The following is a 6228-nucleotide window of genomic DNA, read 5'->3' as shown; positions in this document are numbered from 1 at the left end:
AATAAAATCCCATTCACATTCACAAAGCTATTTCTGAAACTAGACAGAAAGCTAAGAGACAAAGAGCTTTGCCATTTAGATTCCTCATTATTCAGCGCCAGGTGCTTTTAGCATCTGTCTACTTATCTACAAGAATAAATTTAGCACTGGCCTTAAGAATAAATGTGTATTATTCTGGGAGTCTGGGTATTATTTCTGTGCCTTGCCAGCTGAGGAGTCACAAGATGAACAATTGTAATATCTCCCTGACCAGATGCTAACTTTACCACAAATTCCTTAGAGGAGCAATACTGCTGCAAGGAGGCTGTTAGTCACCCAAGCACCATAACATTTTCGAAGTGCGTTTTTAAATGATTCATGTCATCCTTCTATTATATGGTTTACAATTTTGAGAGAAGAGATTTGCTAAATAGTCCCTAAGAGACAATGGAGCTATACAACAACAGAAATGTATGGTGAGGAAAGCAGCAATGCTAATGTATGCTGTGTTGTTAGGCTATTGCAACCTAACAAGTGCACCCGAGAAGCTCTTCCATCCAAGCTGGTATTTATTTTTAAATCATCATACATTCATTTAAGTTCACTAACACCTATCACATTTCACATTTCTGTGTATGGTTTCTAACAAAAACATTTTCAACCATAAACATTTACCTGTAAAAGATAAATGATAACCGTTGTTTTCACTGTATCTTTGTCTATAAAACAACTATTGGCTCAACGACACAATTGTTCCCATAGAGGGTTTGCACTTACGTCACTATTTGGTCAGTTACCCAGATGCACGGCCATATTGGTGATACTCTGATGCAAACAACAGCATGGATTGCGCAGTTAATGTACTACTGAATACGCTGTTCTGCTAAGTTATGCTGCCTAAACTACAGAAAAAAATGTGTAGAAGCTGCTAAATCATAAAGAGAAGGACTTGGTAAGCAGAAAAAGGGTGCCATATTTTGACAAACTAAAGTTAATAGGTGGTAAAGATACATACAAGCAGTATTAATAGCTAATATTATAAAGATATTAGCCTAATATTTCACCTACCTGACCGGAAATGATAAGAACAAACATGAATGTTGTCAAAATTTTTGCCCTGGAAATCATGGTTCAGTTTGGCCAACTACAAACGGGTTTTGTTCCTCAGACAGTTTTATTTTTCACTCTATTACTACAGCCCAAAACATGACAATAATTGACAATTTTCAGTAGCAATAATCATGACAATAATTAACCATTTTCAGCAGCAATAATCAGCAAAATATTCGAGTTTTGTTCGGTTCAATGGCATTTATTTATATTCAGTGCCGCCAATATGAAAACTAGCTTGCTATGTACTTAATACTAAGCAGTACATTTATTATACTACTTAGCTATTAGCATTAGCATCGCATTGTAGCTCAAACAGATGGTAGCCTACTGGCAATGTCAAGGATATGGGTTCAATTTTCAGGGAATGCATGAATTGCAAACAATTAGAAGTGCCTGCCAAATGCTTTGTTGGGGGTATTTATGATTGGATCTGGGTCATGGCTTTATGAGATGGTGATGGAAACAGTTTCATGTCTTATTTAAGGGTAAGTAGATTAATATTAGATCTACAGGCTTCAAAATTTACTTTCCCCATCATAAAAAATCTGTACACATTAACACATTCCTATAATTCAAATCCGTTAAAGGATTGTTAGGCTGCATTAATTAGGTCAACCGGAACCGAAAACACCTCCCATAACATCTGATGCACTCGTTGCATCGTAAAAAGAATGGCATCTACGCTAATATTAGTCTGTTTCATTCTTATTCCGAGGTCACCGTAGCCACCAGACCCAGCCTGTATCCAGATCAGATGGTCACTGCAGTCCCCCAGATCCAGTCCGTACCCAGCTTAGATCATGGATCACCACCTGGAGATGACTTCAATAGCCGTGGATGTCAACCAGATGAGCTCCAGAGACGGATCATCAATGAAGACCTCGCCAACCTAGACGGCCATCGGTGCTACACCACGGGATTCTGTCGAGTTCTCTACAATCAGACATTGTTACAAACTGCTGGTTTCATCTGGCCAGAGGAGAACTGGTCCCCCGACTGAGTCTGGTTTCTCCCAAGGTTTTTTTCTCCATTTCTGTCACCTGTGGAGTTTTGGTTCCTTGCCGCTGTCGCCTCTGGCTTGCTTAGTTGGGGACACTTTCCAGCGATATCGTATACTATTTGAACTGAACTGGATGATGATATCACTGAATTCATTGATGAACTGCCTTTAATTGAAAATTGATTATTTACAATAATGCGTTACTTACACACTATTGTGCTGTTTAAATACTGTGCAGTTGCTTTGACACAATCTGTATTGTTAAAAGCGCTATATAAATAAAGGTGACTTGACTTGACTTGACTACAGATATTATGTGGCTGAATGCAGGTGAGCTGACAGCAATCAAGAGCATGAACATCTGTGCCCTTTTTTCCTGCCATTTTCAATTAAAGCTCCTAAGCTCCTGGGAAAAAAAAAGACAAAGAATCATGTTTCTCACCTCGTAAAGGGGAGAACTGCGTCACAGCATCTCCGTCACACATCTCCCACAGCACACAATTCAGATTCTGCACTCTGCTGGAAAACATTAAGTGTCTTTCATTCTCTCCCTCACTCTCTTGTTCTCTAATGACATTTCAGAGACAAAGATGGTTTACTTTAACTGTGCTTGTTGTCTCTGAACAGCGACTGAGGACAGAGGAGAGAATAGAGAGCAAAACATTGCAGAGATAGCATGTGAGGGTGAGAGACAGAAAGAGGCTTAATGAGCTGCGTGGAGGGAGATGACGGAAGAGAAAATCGCATTTACCCTCTAGTGAGAACCAAACGCTCTGACAGGTCATCAGATCATTACAACAGTTTTACGTCAAAGTATGGTGTGATGAGCGAATACTCCATTGCACATAAAACGTCACACCTTCACTGACATCATCAGTTTCCAATTGGATTTAGATTTGAATGAATATGTAGCTTTTATATTATTAGTTCTAACACTTCTCCAAAGGGGGTTTTAAACTGGGGTCTGCCAAGGAGCCACAGTTTCAATTAAAATGATTTAAGCCCTTAGAGACTGCAGTACTTTACAAATACAAGCTTTTCTGAAAATTAGGGAAGGAATAAAAATTTAATCTACAACAGTTCACTGGCATATTAAAGTGATAATATCAATATATAATGTAATGTGTGTGAGTTATAGAATTTTTCTAATAACACAGTTATGTCACAATTATTCAACCCCTATTCACATTGCTGGTTTTAAGTCACTTATTTTTATGTTAGGGAAAAAAAAATTGCTTGGGCTGTTACACATACATACATACATACATACATACATACATACATACATTTAGCCCATGCATGTGCTAAAGTTGAGTGGCAAATATGGCAAAGTCAACAGAGCTCTTACAAATGCTATAGAGAAGCTATAGAAAATAAATATTTTATTACTTTAGAAAGTCTAAGGCTAGAGACACAGCTGGCAGCCTTATTCCTTAGTTTAAAATGTGTTGTACCAGAAAACCTTTGTGGGTGTTAAACAAAAAAAGCACAATATCATAAAATGTTTGATCAGAGCAACTGAGAAAAACCTTTCAATGCAGTGTATAAGAAGAATACTACACAAATATGCAAATATGGCCTTCATGTTGAGGCATACACAATACCACTCTTGACCAAGAAGAACAAAAAGGCTTTTTGGAGTGATGTGTCCAAACTGGAACTTTTTGGACCCATTGATCAGTGGTATGTCTGTGCAAAAAAGGCAAAACTTGGAGGTGGATCAGTCCTTTCATGGAGTTGTTTTACTGTAGTAAGTGGAAATCATGACCGTATAAAGAATTTGTTGAAGTATCAGGCCATTTTGACAAGAATTGTGATGCCTTTTGTGCAAAGACTGAAGCTGATGATCAATGGACTTTCCTGCAGGACAGCCATCCCGAAGTAAACATTTAAATCTACTTATGCTTGGTTTAAGAATGTTCTTGATTGGCCTGTTCAGTCTCCATATTTAATTCTCATTGAAAATATTTGGTTAAATTTAAAGAAAGCAGTGGTAATGTGAAAATCAAAGATTACCAGTGATCTGGAAACTTTTTTTAGATGAGGAATGGACCAAGACTGTAGTAGAGAGATGACAGAAGCTTCTAAGCACTTACATGCAGCGTTTATTGGTGGTTTTAAATAATAAATGATTCTGCACAAAATGTGACTTTTTTGGGGTTGAATAATTTTGAACAAGAATGTTTAGAGCTAATTAGAATTTCATCATGACTCATCAATGTTACATTCTCAGAATCACTTAAATGTGTATTAATAAACTTTCTCCAACAGTTCGATGACTGATGCCTTTGTTGAATTGTTTTAATAAAATTTAGTTCTGCGCAGCAAAATATCTTGCAGGTCAAGGGGGTTGAATAATTTTGATTGCAACTGTACAAGCAGGTGTTAGGGGGTTAGGGAAAAAAATCTATATATACATATATTCATTCAGGTTTGGGTCTCAGTACTAACAGGAAATGTAGGTGGGTGGACTGAATGAACAGTGCTCTCTTCCACCTTCATTAACCACAACTGAGGTGCACTGAACCCCCCAATTGCTCCCTGGGCACTGCAGGAAATGGCTGCTCACTGCTCAGGGTGTGTGTCAGTGTCCAAAGGAAAAGAAACGTTTAATTAGAAATTGGCTCCTAGCAGTTAATCACAAAATCAACTTCTCTAGTACACAGAATCGAGCCATAGTTTGTTTAGAAAAACTTAAGGCACTGACTGACTCTTATAAATAGATGCTGCAATTCCCGAACAAATGGCTCAGTTGGGATATTGAAGCTCCATCATGAGGAAAATACATTAGGATCATTGACCACTAGAGACATCAGTCAATCATCTGCAGTGTTGGAGGTGAACTCGTGTGGTGCATTCTAGCACACTCATTACTGTGGTCTTCAATAGATTTTTCTTGCAATCCAATAAAAGTGATTAAAGGATATGAGAGCCACGTATTTAGCTAATGTGCATAACAACCAACAAAAGTATACAATGCACATACAGTTCGAAAGTTTGGGGTTTGATCAAAACTACAGTAATATGTTGAAATAATATTACAATTTAAAAATAACTGTTTTCTCTCTTCATATATTTTAAATTGTAATTTATTCCTGTAATGGCAAAACTGATTTTTCAGTAGCCGTTACTCCAGTCTTTAGTGTCACATGATCCTTCAGAAATCATTTTAAAATGGTTCTTATCAATGCTGAAAATAATGCTTGTGGAAACATATTTACTTTTTTCATAGCTGTTACCATGGGATTTTAGTATGGCTGTAGTGTTATATTATCCAACTGGAAGCCAAAACCAAAACTATATGCAAACTATAATATTAAAATATGCAGCTAAATGTAATAAGACAATAAAACTGACTTTGTAGAGGTAAATATATACTTGTTTAGGTCTGTATGGTTACATAATAGGTTTGCCATTTGCAGAAGAAAGAAAATCATAAATAACCATGCAGTATATGAAATATTCATTTTATTTCATGGGAATTTCCTTTCCATTAGAAGAAGGAAATTGCTATACAGCAACATGACTCAACGTCAGAGGTCATCGTAATTCAAATATGTTGCTCTGAGCATCAAAACTGTAGACAAAGGCATAATGTAACTAGGCTCATCTGCGTGATATTTCTATAGCAACAGCTAATCTTGTAATTTGTTGAAACGTGCTTAACTGATTTTCTATTGACATTTCATTGATTAAGTACGTAATCACCCCTTTTGTTTTTTTCACTCCCGAGGGACTTTTGTCACAACAAGGGAGCAACTGAAATGATTAGGAGCAATACTTGGACTGGACTGTTTAATGAATGAAAGATTTATTTTAGTTTTACACAAGTCACATGAAACCTGTATATGAATATGTAAATGCATATGTATACTCAAAAGTTTGGAACACTAAGAATTTTTTCAAGCTTTTGTAAGAAGCCTTGTTTTCTCATCAAGGCTGCATTAAATTGATCAAAATATTATATTATATTATTAAAATACTATTATTAAAAAACTGTTTTCAACCATTATTAATAACTCAACAGCAATTTAGCATATTTGATTTGATTTTGTTTTTTGAATGATCATGTGACACTGAAAACTGGAGTAGTGGTTCCTAAAGAATGGGAAATGAAACGTGAAATATTTATGTGC

Source organism: Garra rufa, chromosome 10, assembly GCF_049309525.1.
Source record: "Garra rufa chromosome 10, GarRuf1.0, whole genome shotgun sequence".
Lineage (NCBI taxonomy): Eukaryota > Metazoa > Chordata > Actinopteri > Cypriniformes > Cyprinidae > Garra > Garra rufa.
Note: the sequence above shows the minus strand (reverse complement) of the source record.